Genomic DNA, 18,387 nt, shown 5'->3' on the forward strand with positions numbered 1-18,387 from the left:
TCTTCTCAAAATTTTACTCCCCCATTTACTTCCCCAAAAATTCTACTCCCCAAATCCCAAAACTTTTTATTTCCCTCTAAACTTTTACTTCTTACACTTCATCCCCAAATCAAAAATCAAAATCTTCCAAAAAAAATCTCAAAATTTAAATAGTAATAATTTTATTTATATCTATTATTTATATTATTAAATTAATTTTCACATTTTGTACTATTTATATTATTGAATTGTTTAATCATATTGAATCTTTATAAATTTATGTTAAAATTGAATTATTGATGATGCCATAAAATATTCGTGTTAAAATTTTATGTTGGTATCAATTTAACATTTTATATTTAAGATAACTTTTTATTAAAAAATCACATTTTTTACATTTAATATATTTTTTAATTTCAAAATATAGTGACAAAAATCAAAAAATAATTGAAGCAACTAAGCAAATAAGTAAATAAGCAAATAATCAAAATAAATTTTACACTCTTTAATACATTTCTATACTATTAATATTCTAATGATTCAACTTTCATATTTTACATTCCATTCATATAGATTAAGTATATCAAATTTGACATAAATTTAAAATTTTTAATTATTTATTTTTTGTAAAAAAATTTTAAGCGTTCAATGTATATTAATATATAAAATATTTTAGATCAATATAATGGAAATATTGGATTTGTAAGAAAATTTACATGCATAACAAATAAAATTTTATGTATATATAAATTTCATGATTGGATTATTAAAATATTAATCGTACAAAAATATATGAAAAAGTATAAAATTAAAATCCCTCCCCAAATATATATATAACTTATAAAGTTAAATGATTGAGTTAAAGTCATAATTTAATTGAAAAATTTGTGATTTTTTTTAAAAACAACGAATTTTATTATGAGTATTTTAATTTTCAATAATTTCATAAAATTTTAAATTAAATAGCTTATACTACAATTTAAAAGAAATCTCAAATCGGATGAGTAGTCTATGATTGGTTCGAATAGTGCCTCGAAATTCAGGCGATTGCAGATGATATAACTAGTAAATATGTTCCTCCTCATATTAACATATTTTATTGTCTAGGAGGAATTACGCTTACTTGTTTTTTGGTACAAGTAGCTACAGGATTTGCTATGACTTTTTACTATTGTCCAACCGTTATTGAGGCTTTTGCTTTTGTTCAATACATAATGACTGAAGCTAACTTTGGTTGGTTAACCCGATCAGTTCATCGATGGTCGGCAAGTATGATGGTCTTAATGATGATCCTGCATGTATTTCGTGTCTATCTCATTGGTGGTTTTAAAAAACCTCGCGAATTAACTTGGGGTTAAGTAAGAAGATTTAAGAGTTTGTTGGTGTGGATTCAATTTGTGGGTGAAAGAAAAAATTATATAAAAAAATAAAGGGATTTATTTACACCGATGTAAAACTAAAGTGGTTTTTACATCATTCTGTAATTTTTATACGATTAATATTTTAACAGTACAACCATTAAATTTGTCAAGATATTTGTATTTGTCATGCATTTAAAATTTTGAACTGATCTAATATTTCAATCACATTGATCTAAAATGTTGTATATATTAATGGTTCAATTTTTTATATATAAAAAAAGTTAAAATTTTTTAATTTATGACAGACTGGACATGTATGATCTACATGAATGGAATATGAATTATGATAGTTAAATTGTTAAAATATTAATCTTATAAAAAATTATAAAGGTAAGTGAGTTTAAATATCTCAATTCAAAAAAAAATTGAAGAAAAAAATGGTCATAATAATGTATTAAAGTTAAAATTTTCAAATTGAAATATTAGATGAGAAAAAATAAAGAAAAATGTAAATTAGTTTTAAATTGTGTACTTCTAAAAATTCATATTGTTCTTTTTTTTTTAAACCTTGCCAAATAATAAATAGGAAGAAAATTATTTTCATTTTCAATTTGTTTTATAATCCCCGCTAAACACATCAATGGAAAAAGAATTTTTTTATATCTTTTCATGTATGTTTTGACTCTACTAAACAAAGTTTTAAACTTGCAATTTAAGCCATTTAATTTTAAAAAAAATATTATAAAATTATTGAAAAATATAAATACCCTTATAATTATTTTTTTATTTTTTAATATTTTCAACTAAATTGATGTTGAATTAACTTACTACAAGAATCCAATAAAAGCTTTAATATAATATATTATACATATATTTGGCTTTATGTTCCTTACTTTAATTATAGGGGCATACTGACATATATGAAGTACCTTTTTTCATGCGTGTCTATGTTTACCTACGAACAGGTTGTTGTGGTTCGAAAATGTTGTAACCCTATTAGGAAATGCCATAATAATTTACACTTTAGAAGGAAAGGTTAGTTAGCGTACCAGAATTAATCTACAAACATTTCCTTCTATTTTAGTATATAGTAGTAAAAATATTATACAAACACTTATATTAGGAATTAGATTAAATTTTATTTTATCTATTCAAAAAATAAATAAATTAGTCATTGTACATTAAATCAAATAGTAAATTGATCAATTTGTTAATTTTTTTGTCTATTTATATTATTAAAAGTTAGTCGTTGTATGTTAACATGACATACATTGACACGTCACATATTATTGTCTAATTATTCTCTCAAGCACACTAATTTTTAATAATACAAATAGACAAAATTTTTAATCTAAAATATTAATTTGTTCTTTAATCAGTTTGCTCATTTCTTTAATAAAAAGAGAAAATGTTAATGTCTGATAGAACATAGTCGAGCCGTCCACCTAAATATTTTCTCTACTTGATTGATCAAAATATTCAAAAACAGTATGGTCAACAAGATTGGCAAAGGGATTCCTACTATTGCTTCCACTAATAATTATAATCCTCTGCTTTATTTTTCGTTCTTTGACGACAGTCTTCATATGCTTGTCTCCATATACAATGGAGGAATCTACTAAATACATTGTTTACAGCATAATACCATTGTAAAACATTTATGGCCATGAATATGATCATGATACCTATTCCTAATTCCATATATCTTGTAAAGTGGGGGGGACCGGTCATGGCTGAATTTCAGTCAGTGCCTGGTGGGGGACTCCTGTTTGAGATGTCCTAGTCTTACAGCCTTCACGATTGTTATTTGGTATCTAAAATTTCTAACCATCTATAAGTTTATTCTAATTGTTGACTACTTTAAAAAAAAAATTGAGGTGGACATCACCCGTTTGTATTTTCTTTTAAATAAATTCAAAAAATAGGAAAAAATTAAAAATAAAAAAAGTTCCAGAAATTTTAAAAATATACTTTCTTTTAAAAAAAATATAAAATTCAAAAGAAACACAAAAAAATCCAACAAAAGTAAAAAGTCAGAAAGTCTCAAAAATAAGAAAAATATAGTGTTATGAATATCTTATTAAATAGATGTCCATCATGATCAAGATAAAATTTTAATGTACTTTAAATTCTAATAGTTATTAGAATTAGATCTCTACTTCTATTATACTTCTTATGCCTATAAATAGAGACTCTGATGAAGCATTGTAATTACCCTTTTTGATCAACAAATTACATTCTCTATTGCTTTCATATTTTTTTTGTTATTTATTCTCTCCATCTCTCTTTATTTTATAACACATTATCAGTACGGTGATTCTCTATTTTTTTTTAAATCTTTTGAAGTCGTCCTCCAATCCATTCCTCTTTCATCTCATCTTTAGGATGTTGAAAGATTCAATCTCATAATGGATCATGATGATGACGATGATGTTAAAGATTTTCAGGTATATTTTACTATATTTTATTTATTATATTATGTTTATTATAATTGGAGACTAATCATGACAACATTAATAGATAGATTATGATTTAAAATCTATGCATGTTTGTGATGGTGATTATGAAATAAAGAATCTATTGGGATGTTTATAAGTCCGTCCTACTAGATTTGTTGAATTCCCCAAAGTGAATGTAAAACATAAAGAAAATTAAATATATAATCATGGACCACTAAAAGTGGGAACATAGTAATAAATAAGAGAACAATGAGAGTTCTTAAGATAACTCTTCAAAGGCTAAAGATAACGTATGTTATCAATGTGATATGAAAGATTATTGGCCACATATGTGACATATGCCCAAATATTTTGTTTCTATTAATATTCTTTGAGGAAGACTATGAGAATGTAGTAATAAATTCTATCAATAGAAAGTATTTATCTAATTTTGTACTAAAACAAACAAATATTATTTCAATATTTGATAGTACAAAATTAGTCGAAAGCTTTAGAAGAGCTAATATATTAATATCTTGTGATGGTTAATCTTTTGGTTTTAAAAGATATTTATAATGGATCTCATATTAAGATTGTGAATTAGGAAAATATTATATTTCATATGAATAAAAAAAGGGGATTGGGTTACTAATTTATAATCTTTGTGATATTTTTTGTTGCTTGTTCTCCCAAATATTTTTATTTGTTGCTTGTTCTCAATAAAATTTGATTCTTAGAAACTCACTAGCTAAAGTTGAGATTTAATGTATTGCATTTCTAAAATGAATATGGGCCCATTCATCCACCATGTGGATGGTTTTATATGATGCATCTACAAAATAATCATGTATGTATTATCAACTTACAACCTGTCGTTTGCAATATTACTTATTTAAATAATTAATTTCAGATCATGTAATAAAGACAATTCATCTTGCTAATACTGATGAGTTTATATCTCAACTTTTATTGATTGAGTTTGAAAAACTTTTGTAAAAGTTTGCGGCATAATTGTTTAGAGAAATTATTGATTAAACAAATCTAAATTGTAATACCTCAATTTTGCCCGGCCCATTGAAAGCCAAGGCATAATCCAAAATTTCAAAATATAAAGTCTCTTAACAGTCCTTTACCCAAATACAAAAGCCTAAACGGCAGGCCCAAATACAAGAGACCTTACCCAGTTACAATAACCAGCAGGCCCACTATTACATCCTACCTAGATACACTAAAACTAAGACCCATTACAACAGACCCAAGTGGACCCAGGACAAAACGGGCCCAAGTGGCCCAGCTTGTTACACCAAGGCATGAAACCCTAGGGTTTCTGCCTTTCTCCTTGCGCCGCAAACAGAAGGTTCCAGAAGCCAAGCCTCATGACTCTTCAGCTCCTGCTGTTCCAACTACCCCGTCAAGGCCATGATTCCAGGCCCCAAGTCACGCCGAGATCAACGCCACCAGTGGACCATTGTCAGACCTTTGCCATTGCCGGATTTTTCGCAAGTACCTGCAAGAAAAGGAAAGAAAATCACAGCAGACATGCGAAGCAAATACGGAAAGAAATCGATGATTTCTTTCCAAAACTTGTAGTAGTAGAGGCTATAAAGCCTTCTTTTTAATCTGTAAAAACACACGGCGGGAGAGAGACCCGATAGCAGAAATACACCCACACAAAAGCAGAGAGAAGAATAGTAGGGAATCAAAAAACAAAGAGTTTTTAGAAGCAAAGAGAAACAAAAAAAGAAGGTATAGGGATTTACCGAATAGAATAGCACAAACCATTGTAATCCTTTTGAAACAGCGAAATAAAAAGCGAATCTCGTTTTTCAAAGGTAATCGAATCGTTTTTTTTAATTTTATCTGGTCATTTACTAACATGCACACACGCAGATCTAAAAAAATAGAAACTAAAAACAGAGGGAGAAGGTTGATACCTGAGAATTGGCAAAGAAAAGGGAGGGTTTTTGAAACCCTAACCACCGTATACGGTGGCTCTGGTGGCGGCTCATTAAGCGCGTGGAGACCACACACGCCAGACCCTGGGACGAGCCAGGACGGCCACGAGGCCGGAGCTCCGAGGGTTGGAGCCCTTTTTTCTGAGGTTTTTTTTTATTTTTTTTAAAAAGGAGTTACAGAATGATTTTATTCGGGCAAAATGGGATTTATATGGGGTCCAAAATCCGACCCGATCCGATTCGAAAGTCCGCGTGTTTTACCGCTATAGTGGGACATTTATTTCCTTGGTCCTTCCGTATTTTTAGATTATTTAATTTCATCTGATACAAATCTCGTCTTATTTAAAATTGGCCCAAATCTTCTGTTTTCATTATAATTTAGTCCTCTGTTCTTTAAAAAGCTAACCCTGAGAGCGACACCGTTTCAGGAACTAGGGTTATTTACTCAGTGAGTCCCTGAGCTTTTAGCGTGCATTCCAAATTAATCCAAATTGTTTTTTATTTTTTTTTAAAATTAGCCCTAATATTCTATCTAGTTTTAATTTTAATCCTTACTTATTATCTATTATTTTAATCCTTAATTCAGTTTTATTCCTTTCAAAATTTGCCCCATAATTTTGTTAAACTTTAAATTTAGTCCTATATTTATTATATTATTTCTATATATATATATTATTTGTTTATTTTAATTTTACTTTTATATTATATATTATAAAATTATTTTATTACAAGCATTCTTTTTAATTATATATTATTATTACTTATTATATATATATTATTTTCCTTAAATTATTATTTTACATCTCTTTCATATATTATTATATTTTCACATATATTATATTTATTAATTACTTATATATATATATTGTTTATACGTTACTTTATATTATATCTATTATTTTTCTTATATGTTTATATTACATTTTATTATATAATCTTTATTATGTTTTATTTTTATATTATTTATTGTTTTTTATATATATATGTTACGTATATCATGTATTGCAAATTATATTATTTTATATCTCTATTATTTTATGATTATTATTATTAAATCATATTTTTTAACTCACATTATACACACATTTCATTTTTTATTTATTTACTATATATGTATTATTTCATTTTAAACTAATATTGTTATATTATGAAATCTCTTACATACTTTCAAACCAATATATTATTATATAATTATTATTCTTTTTATTATGTTATTATATTATATATTAGATACTATTTTAAAATGGAAATGAAATATCTCGTTTTTAATTGTATGTATATATTGTTAGCAATCAATCATTTTTTATTAGTTCTTCTATATGTTTTGTAATGTATGTATCATGCATGTGTTAAATTTTTTATAATTATATGCATATTGACATTACATTTATTCTATTTGTATATCATGCATTATTTGATTATGTTTGTTTTTATAACATGCATCATTTAAATATTATCTCATATGATTATATATCTTATTTATTCATACTATATATCTTTGTTTGCATTTTTTTTGCTTTATATGTATTATTCTTTATATCGTAGTATTCATTTTTTATTTACCTAGTACAATAATATATTATTATGATTTATAATGCAATACAATTCTCCACGCATCATTTTTAAAAAGACAAGTCTCCAAAATTTTCAAAAAATATAAAGGCAATACTTGGTGTTTGGAAATTTCAAAAAACTAGTGCCCTAACTTATTGGGTTGCAACTTTTCTCGTCAAGTTCGAATAGTCAAGTACCCTTCTAAAGTTTTTAAAGGATTTCAAAATATAAGTGACTGTCTTGGAATTGCAAAGTGATATGTCCTAACTTACTGGATGTAGCATTCTGCTGTTTTGAGATAGAGATTTCTAAAGGCTAACCTATAGTCGATACTTTGATACAAGTAAACCCAAATTTTCAAATACTTTAAAGAGGATTACATCTTAAAATTTTTAATTTCCGACATTAGAGACATTTTGATAATCAATTAGGTACCAATTTTTGGGCGTTACGAGGGTGCTAACCATTCCTCGTGCGTAGCCGACTCCCGAACCCATTTTTTGATTTCGTAGACCAAAACCAACAATTTTAAAACAAATGTTTAAAAGGTGATCCAATCACACCTAAAAAGATTGGTGGCGACTCCCGTTTTCATTTTTCTTAAAGTCGATTCCCATTTTCCAAAACTCGATTTGAAAATAGTTTCGACAGCTTGGCGACTCTACTGGGGATTAATAAGAGAGTCAAGCCGTGTAATTGATTATCTCTTGTCTTAATGTCGGTAATTAAAAATTTTAAAATTTAATCTTCTTTGCATTACATGTGTTTGTGTTCTTGCATGTGTTGCTATATTCTAATACGCATTGCATTTGCATGACTGTTATGGTCACACCCTTAAGTGGGAGTGAGAAGCTACGCCTTCGTGAGGTTTTCGCCTCCGTGCAGGATAGTGGATCACTTTCGGGATACATCCGTACCTATGGTTTCGTGAGATTTTCATCTCCATGTAGCCATAGGGAAATGTGTCCCCCTGAACTGAACTCGATTCAAATGAGCCTATAATGGGTGAGGATCGAGGAATCTGCTGGTTCAGGTACCTCAACTTTAGAACTAAACCACATATAGAAGGATCATAAGAGCTCAACCTAGATAGAATTATACCGTAATTATTACCCTTGTAGGTTATCTTTGAGTTTATTGTTATCATGTGATACTAACTATCTCCTTTCTTTTGTTGCATATCATTTCGCATTTAAAAGGTATCGATTTTCGGTCAGTTTCTAAGTTAGAGAGTTTTATTATGGAGAACAAACTTCTTGATAGAGTGGAAGACAATGCTAACGTCCATATATGGTCAGAGCAAACTCAGTTAGTAAAGGAAAATAGTCTAGCCATGCGATATGTGTCAGAGCTGTCAGACTACATTCGTATCACATAGGATAATCAGCATGAGTTAAAGGAAATATGGGATCAATGGGGTAGCGAAGCCAAGCAGTTGTTCTACAACAACCATTGGGACTTGCAGTACTTGCTTGACTTGGGAACAGACGAGAATTTGTTTCGGGCTATCACTCAGTATTGGAATCTTGTATACAGTTGCTTTACATTTGGAAAAGCCTATATGGTACCCGTGGTGGAGGAATATTCAATTTTGTGGCGTTGTCCTATGACTCAAGTTGATAAAGTTTACTCAAGGGCTAACTATATTCCAACTTTTGTGAGGAATTTGATGAATGTCATAGGGAGAGGGAGTGAGCTAAAATGGAAGAGCAGGAGGGAAAAGGGGCAGTCTTGGAATTCCTGCCTCTTCTGCCACTAGTGCGTCTTAATGTTGTTTCCAATCAAAGTAGAATTGGATACGAAGAAGATTGTTCGAAACCCTATGGCAAGGCGTGCTGCAGGGCAAAAGGTAATGTACTCACCAATCATTTTAAGGTGAACAAGAAGAGTATTGATGGACATTTCCACCATTACAACATTTCTCTTTCATAGGAAGATGGTCGATGGTAAGAGTGTTGGAAGAAAAGTGATTGACAGAATGCGTGAACCTACAAAGGTGAGTTGGATGGAAAGAATTGTGCCTATGATGGTAAAAGGCTTATTTATTATAGGACCAAACCAAGCATGAGTTCACTATGTTGCACTTATTAGAGATAATGGAAATGCAAGCCCTGATGATCTGTCAAAATGGACGTAAAAGAATGAGATTAAAGAAGTCCATATCATTTAAAAGACCTTTAAAGTAGAGATTAACTATACTGAGAAGATACCCATCTAAGCATTTCAAAATGCTTTGCGTGGACAGGAATCTGAAAGCTCTCAAGAAACCCTAAATGTGTTGAATATCATTTTAAGGTAGCATGTTAAGCAGGAATGCCCACTTGTTTTCCAATCTTTCTTTCAAGATAATTAGAACAACTTCACAGAAGAGGTGTCCATAGATGTAGGGATTATCTTATGGGTGAACCCATAGCTCAAATTAGGGATGGTAGTAGATCATTTACGGACCATGAAGGTACAAGCTGATACATTGAGCACAGTCAGATCATTGTCAAGAGTTAGCTTTGTTGAGTTAAAACTTTGGGCCATAGGACGAAGGCGTATTTGTAATCCATTCATATGTAAAGATATTCTTTTTCTAAATAAAGTTTTCTAAATGAAATTAAGTCGAGATCGATACCTTTTTGCATTCATGCATTTGTATTACATCACATCGCATTATATGCATTTAAATTATAAAAAGACCATAATTAGTTAAAGTTATTAAAAAAGAAAGAAAAGGAAAGAGAGAGAGAAGAGGGTCATGGCTAAGTGAAAAAGAGACGTTCCCTTACATATCCCTGACTTTTGTGTCAAGAGGGATAGCTTACCCAAAGAAGGGGGTGTTTGGAAATGAAAATAATCCCATCAATGTCATACATGAGGAAGGGACTGAACAAAGAAACCTTGAGGGCATTCGCCTTTACGAACCAGGAAGTTCTTTAAACAATTGGACTGCAGAAGAACTTCCTATAATCTTTAGGAATTTTACGGAGTAATATTCAGAACACTCTTGTTTCTCTAAAGCCTAGGAGTAATGAGATTTCTTTTGAGAAGTAGGCTCATGTTCAGACATTTTTATTTTCAATAAAACATAATTTTATTATTTATCCGAGTAAATATTCTTTCATTCTGATTCTTTTGACCTTTGACATTCTTTATAAATTTTCATTTCATGTAAATAGTCATTTTTGAATTCATTTATTCCTTGTATATTCTTTTGTGTGCCTATCATAGATCCCCAGATATCAATGACATGGGCAATGATACTATAGATTCAGAGTTCCTTTTGAGTGCGATATGTGTTTAGAAAAATCTCAGTACTTTGAAGGTGACAGAAATTGTGACTTGTTTCTGAATTTGTTGAAAATGGTTTTTACCCCATGAAGTGGTGGTAGGAAATATAGCCTTAGAGGAAGGAAAGATTGCGAAATTGGAATTAGGTGAGGAGACAAAACAAGACCTTGTTGAGACTATTATGGGAATTCAAAAAATATGGTCTAAAGATGCATGCAGGAGGATTTGCAATTGCCAGGATAAACATGAGGTTTTGGGGCACTGTTGGTTCACCATGGAAAGGGATTGCATCAATTGTACAATGAATGCCAAATTTAAAGGAGTAAAGACTTATGGGGCATGTATGTTATGGGCCCAAGCTCATCAAAAGTTTCAAGCTGACAATGACTTATCTTTGTAGATGTCAACTACTCCATTAAGAGGGGGAGATAGCTTCATATGCCAATATTACAAAGTCAAAAGTCATCTATTTCAAAAAAAAAGCAAAAAGATAATATATAACTGCACAATGCCAAAAGTTTGCAGTCTTTTCAAAGATAATGCGCCATACCACAGTACAACAAAGGTTGCCAAAAGAAAAGAAAAAGAAGAAAAAACAAATTACAAAAGATGACCGAGACTGGTAAAAATTGGCATAAGAAACTACCGCCTACTCTCTATGCTTACGCTAGGGCAAACACCTTCAATTCTAGTTGTTTCAAAGGTTCCAACCATCATCCTTGGAATGGGTGCATTGTTTGGCTTTCCTGAGCAGTCTGATGTGCCGTCAATAGTTGCGATGGTTAGCTCCAGGCGGTGGCCATTGATTTTTAGCTATGGGGCATCAGGCCGTACACAGTCTCTGAAGCTTAAAATGATAGATTCTTTCTTCAAAACCAGTTTCTGACAAAGTTGATGACGGTATCATAAAGGAAGCTCTCTTAGACTTCTATACAAGTTCAGAGAAGAGGAAACCTGATCAAATCATTATTTTCAGGGAGAGGGTTAGCGAGTCTCAATTCAATCAAGTTTTGATCAAGTTATTGAGGCTTGCAAGTTCCTTGGCGAGAAGTGGAACCCTAAAGATTGTGGTTATTATTGTACGAAAAACCATCATACCAAGTTTTTTTTTTCAGCAGAGATCTCCTGACAATTTGCTACATGGTACTGTCATTGACAACAAAGTATGCCATCCTAAGAACAATGATTTTTACCTTGATACCCATGCTGGAATGATTGGAATCACGAGGCAGACCCACTATCATGTTCTCTTAGACCAGGCTGGGTTTTCGGCTGATGATTTGCAAGAGTTTGTTCATTCTCTATCCTACATGTATCAAATGAACACTACAGCCATATTTGTTGTGCCTCCTATTTGCTACGCTCATTTGGCAGCTTCACAGTTGGGGGCAATTTATGAAGATTAGGGATGCTTTAGAAACATCATCGAGTCATGGTGGGATGTATGCTCCAGGAGTAATCTCTGTACCTCAGCTTTCCAGGTTGAAGGATAAAGTCAGCAATTTCATTCTTGTCTGCTGAGAATCATTGAACCATCTTTTTGTAGGGTTTGATAAACAACAGCCAGGACGGCTGCTGGGGTAATCCCTTTCTCATGGGTTTATGAATCAAGATTTTTCCTCCAAGCTTTGATGGAGTCAAGAATTGAATACCTCTAGTAAACTTAACTTGAAAATATTCATCCTAAGCAAATGTACCAAGAATGGATGACACAGACTTATGACAAAGAAGGTTCGTCCAAAAGAATCTCATAAAGGAAACCTTGCAAAAGGATGCCGAATTGGGAAGGGCCATATGTTACGAAGAGGGCTTTCTCTAGAGGTGTATTGATTTTGACAAGAAATGGATAGGAAGAATTTATCTGATCCAGTGAATTCGGACTCAGTCAAAGAGTACTTTGTCTGAAGGAGAAGGGAAGCCAAGGTGAAAACCCGCAAAGGGCACTTTGGGACTTCTATTTCAAAAAAAAAAAAGAAAAAGAAAAGAAAAAGAGAAAAAAGTAATGAGAAAAAAGAAAAAGATGGAGAGGCCAATGTGAAAACCCGCAAAGGGCGCCTTGAGACCAAAGGGGTTTTGAGTAAAGGGCAGCTCAAATTTGGAAAGTCATGCAGTGACCTTGCTATATCGGATTCGACGAGAAGTGAAGTATGTTACATATCGAGGCATCAACAAATTACTTTGGATCTTTTAAACACATGTTGAACTCAAGAAAGTCTTCATGGAGCTGGTGTATAGACGCTCAAGCGGCGATATCTGGGGCATCTGATTTTTTGTCCTGTTTACTATCTTTGGATTCTCTTTCTTCTCAAAGATAGATTCCTAGATTAACCTCCTTTATCTTTTTGATAAATCATTATCCTCAAGATCAATTTATTCGTCCCATTATTCATAAAGTGTGTTGCATAGAAATAATGATTGATGAACTAAATATCTTTACAAACGAAGTTTTGCATATTACTCTGGAAATTTCTAGATAATACAAGAAACTGAAACAAGTCAATTGTTTAAAGAATTTCCATATTTGAGGGTCGGATGTACTCGGGGAAATTTCTTCTTCAGTCCAAAAGGTGGTGGGACATTTTAAATTGATCTTAAGAAATGATTATTTCATAAACATCTCCAGCGGGTCACAACATTTGGAGAATGGCACAATAGGACTAAGTTGATTCAAAGCATACAAGTAGAGTATGATTGATACATCAAGAAGTATAAAGTTAAAACTTCGATGAGGGAATGAGTGATGACGCTCGAAATAAGGGTCATATTCATAATATTTTGCATTATAACATGTCTAATTAGGAGAATTTGACTCACTTCGATCATAGGCATGAACTCATACGCATTCTACAGGTTATGTCTTTTATTGGACAATGTAGATCAAAGAAACAAGATTTGGCATCCCTATGTTTATAGGGAACAGATCAAAGATAGTAGATCTGACATTCCTGTGTTTACAGCGAAGCAGATTGAAGATTTCAGCATGGCATCCCTGTGTTTATAGGGAACAAGTTGAAGATAGCAGATTTGGCATCCCTGTGTTTATAGGGAACAGATCGAAGATAGCAGATCTAACCTTCAGATGTTTATACTGAAGCAGATCCAAGATGATTTGGCATTCTTGTGTTTACAAGGAACAAATCGAGGACATAGTAGATTTGACTCTCAGACGTTCTCAAAGATAGCAGATCTAACCTTCAGATGTTTATACTGAAGCAGATCCAAGATGATTTGGCATTCTTGTGTTTACAAGGAATAAATCGAGGACATAGCAGATTTGACTCTCAGGCGTTCTCAAATATAGTAGATCTAACCTTCAAATGTTTATACTGAAGCAGATCCAAGATAATTTGGTATTCTTGTGTTTACAAGGAACAAATCGAGGACATAGCAGATTTGACTCTCAGACGTTCTCAAATATAACAGATCTAACCTTCAGATGTTTATACTGAAGCAGATCCAAGATGATTTGGTATTCTTGTGTTTACAAGAAACAAATCAAGGACATAGCAGATTTGACTCTCAGACGTTCTCAAATATAGTAGATCTAACCTTCAGATGTTTATACTGAAGCAGATCCAAGATGGTTTGGCATCCTTGTGCTTACAAGGAACAAATCGAGGACATTGCAGATATGACTCTCAAATGTTCTCAAACAGACTCAAGATGGTTTGGCATCCTTGTGCTTACAAGGAACAAATTGAGGATATTGCAGATATGACTCTCAAATGTTCTCAAACAGACTCAAGATGGTTTGGCATCCTTGTGCTTACAAGGAACAAAGCGAGGACCTTGCAGACATGACTCTCAAATGTTCTCAAACAGACTCAAGATGGTTTAGGCATCCTTGTGCTTACAAAGGAAAAAAACAAGGACGTAGCAGATATGATTCTCAAAAGTTCTCAAATAGATCAAGATGATTTGGCATCTCTACAAATCGAAGAAGCAAATTTTGCGGGGAGCAGATTGAAAATTCAAGGTTCGGCGAGCCCGGGCAAAATTGGCTCTTTTATATCTTTGCTTTATTCCTGTTATATAGCAATGAGCAAAGAGGTGCAGCTGTAATACCTCAATTTTGCCCAGCCCATTGGAAGCCAAGGCAAAATCCAAAATTTCAAAATATAAAGTCTCTTAACAGTCTTTTACCCAAATACAAAAGCCTAAACGGCAGGCCCAAATACAAGAGACCTTACCCAGTTACAATAACCAGTAGGCCCACTATTACATCCTACCCAGATACACTAAAACTAAGACCCATTACAATAGACCCAAGTAGACCCAGGACAAAACGGGCCCAAGTGGCCCAGCTTGTTACACCAAGGCATGAAACCCTAGGGTTTCTGCCTTTCTCCTTGCGCCGCAAACAGAAGGTTCCAGAAGCCAAGCCTCATGACTCTTCAGCTCCTGCTGTTCCAGCTACCCCGTCAAGGCCATGATTCCAGGCCCCAAGTCACGCCGAGATCAACACCACCAGTGGACCATCGTCAGGCCTTTGCCATTGCTGGATTTTTCGTAAGTACCTGCAAGAAAAGGAAAGCAAATCACAGTAGACATGCAAAGCAAATACGGAAAGAAATCGATGATTTCTTTCCAAAACTTGTAGTAGTAGAGGCTATAAAGCCTTCTTTTTAATCTGTAAAAACACACGGCGGGAGAGAGACCCGATAGCAGAAATACACCCACACAAAAGCAGAGAGAAGAATAGTAGGGAATCAAAAAACAAAGAGTTTTTAGAAGCAAAGAGAAACAAAAAAAGAAGGTATAGGGATTTACCGAATAGAATAGCACGAACCATTGTAATCCTTTTGAAACAGCGAAATAAAAAGCGAATCTCATTTTTCAAAGGTAATCGAATCGTTTTTTTAATTTTATCTGGTCATTTATTAACATGCACACACGCAGATCTAAAAAAATAGAAACTAAAAACAGAGAGAGAAGGTTGATACTTGAGAATCGGCAAAGAAAAGGGAGGGTTTTTGAAACCCTAACCACCGTATACGGTGGCTCTGGTGGTGGCTCATTAAGCGCGTGGAGACCACGCACGCCAGACCTTGGGACGAGCCAAAACGACCACGAGGGAGCTCCGAGGGTCGGAGCCCTTTTTCAGAGGTTTTTTTTATTTTTTTTAAAAAGAGTTACAGAATGATTTTTTTCGGGCAAAATGGGATTTATATGGGGTCCAAAATCCGACCCGATCCGATCCGAAAGTCCGCGTGTTTTACCGCTATAGTGGGACATTTATTCCCTCGGTCCTTTCGCATTTTTAGATTATTTAATTTCATCTGATACAAATCTCGTCTTATTTAAAATTGGCCCAAATCTTCTGTTTTCATTATAATTTAGTCCTCTGTTCTTTAAAAAGCTAACCCTGAGAGCGACACCGTTTCAGGGACTAGGGTTATTTACTCAGTGAGTCCCTGAGCTTTTAGCGTGCATTCCAAATTAATCCAAATTGTTTTTTATTTTTTTTAAAATTAGCCCTAATATTCTATCTAGTTTTAATTTTAATCCTTACTTATTATCTATTATTTTAATCCTTAATTCAGTTTTATTCCTTTCAAAATTTGCCCCATAATTTTGTTAAACTTTAAATTTAGTCCTATATTTATTATATTATTTCTATATATATATATATATTATTTGTTTATTTTAATTTTAATTTTAATTTTATATTATATATTATAAAATTATTTTATTACAAGTATTCTTTTTAATTATATATTATTATTACTTATTATATATATTATTTTCCTTAAATTATTATTTTACATCTCTTTCATATATTATTATATTTTCACATATATTATATTTATTAATTACTTATATATATATATATTGTTTTATACGTTACTTTATATTATATCTATTATTTTTCTTATATGTTTATATTACATTTTATTATATAATCTTTATTATGTTTTATTTTTATATTATTTATTGTTTTTATATATATATGTTACGTATATCATGTATCGCAAATTATATTATTTTATATCTATATTATTTTATGATTATTATTATTAAATCATATTTTTTAACTCACATTATACACACATTTCAGTTTTTATTTATTTACTATATATGTATTATTTCATTTTAAACTAATATTGTTATATTATGAAATCTATTACATACTTTCAAACCAATATATTATATAATTATTATTCTTTTTATTATGTTATTATATTATATATTAGATACTATTTTAAAATGGAAATGAAATATCTCGTTTTTAATTGTATGTATATTTTGTTAGCAATCAATCATTTTTTATTAGTTCTTCTATATGTTTTGTATTGTATGTATCATGCATGTGTTAAATTTTTTATAATTATATGCATATTGACATTACATTTATTCTATTTGTATATCATGCATTATTTGATTATGTTTGTTTTTATATCATGCATCATTTAAATATTATCTCATATGATTATATATCTTGTTTATTCATACTATATATCTTTGTTTGCATTTTTTTTGCTTTATATGTATTATTCTTTATATCGTAGTATTCATTTTTTATTTACCTAGTACAATAATATATTATTATGATTTATAATGCAATACAATTCTCCACGCATCATCTTTAAAAAGAAAAGTCTCCAAAATTTTCAAAAAATATAAAGGCAATACTTGGTGTTTGGAAATTTTGAAAAAGTAGTGCCCTAGCTTATTGGGTTGCAACTTTTCTCGTCAAGTTTGAATAGTCAAGTACCCTTCTAAAGTTTTTAAAGGATTTCAAAATATAAGTGACTGTCTTGGAATTGCAAAGTGATATGTCCTAACTTACTGGATGTAGCATTCTGCTGGTTTGAGATAGAGATTTCTAAAGGCTATCCTATAGTCGATACTTTGATACAAGTAAACCCAAATTTTCAAATACTTTAAAGAGGATTACATCTTAAAATTTTTAATTTCCGACATTAGTGACATTTTGATAATCAATTAGGTACCAATTTTTGGGCGTTACGAGGGTGCTAACCCTTCCTCGTGCGTAACCGACTCCCGAACCCATTTTTTGATTTCGTAGACCAAAACCAACAATTTTAAAAAAAATGTTTAAAAAGTGATCCAATCACACCTAAAAAGATTGGTGGCGACTCCCGTTTTCATTTTTCTTAAAGTCGATTCCCATTTTCCAAAACTCGATTTGAAAATGGTTTCAACATAAATAATGTCTAAACCATTACTTATGAGAACTAAACTTTCTATTTCAACATGAGATTATGTTGATTTACATATTGTACGCATCAAGCCAATAAGATATAAATACTCCCCATTACAATTGGTTTTTGATCAAGAGCTAAATATTTCTCATCTTTGAATGTTTGTATGTGCGTATATGTTCTAATTGCTCCACCACAACGCACAAAGATGAGTGAATTCTTAAAGAAAGTTGGGAATATATATTATTAGATGTTTTGAATGTTTTCAAGATTCAATTATGACATGGTTTGTGATTACAATTTTGATTCGATAGTTTTCCCCACATTAGGGGAAGAGAAATAATAACTTGTAATGAGTTAGAGGAAGAGTAATTTGAACCAGAAGTTCAACAATGATAACTCATTACAAGTTAACTATCAGATGTGTTTACAAAATTAATGAGAATAACCAAGTTAATATTTTAATTTGAATCAAAGTCCCAATAGGACAATCAGTTAGAATAAATAATAGACTGATTAGTTCCAAAGATGAAAATTCTTCTAGATGGTCATATAGTGGAGGCAGGTGCTCCAGTAGAGACTTAAGACATAACTAATAAGTAAAACTCCAGAAAAGATTCAGGTACCTGAAATTTAATTTTAAAATAATGAAAATAAG

The 18,387-nt window shown here is 31.4% G+C and overlaps 1 long non-coding RNA gene across 1 annotated transcript; it reads right to left on the minus strand.

Moving 5' to 3' along the window:
* Positions 1–4,809: 4,809 nt before the first annotated feature.
* On the minus strand, positions 4,810–5,985 carry LOC107893697 (uncharacterized). Its single transcript, XR_001682940.2, has 2 exons — positions 5,713–5,985; positions 4,810–5,285 (listed from the first exon to the last, which is right to left on the minus strand). It is a non-coding gene; the product is annotated as an uncharacterized lncRNA (long non-coding RNA).
* Between the last annotated feature and the right edge of the window lie 12,402 nt (positions 5,986–18,387).

Source organism: Gossypium hirsutum, chromosome A08 (assembly GCF_007990345.1).
Source record: "Gossypium hirsutum isolate 1008001.06 chromosome A08, Gossypium_hirsutum_v2.1, whole genome shotgun sequence".
Classification (NCBI taxonomy): Eukaryota; Viridiplantae; Streptophyta; class Magnoliopsida; order Malvales; family Malvaceae; genus Gossypium; species Gossypium hirsutum.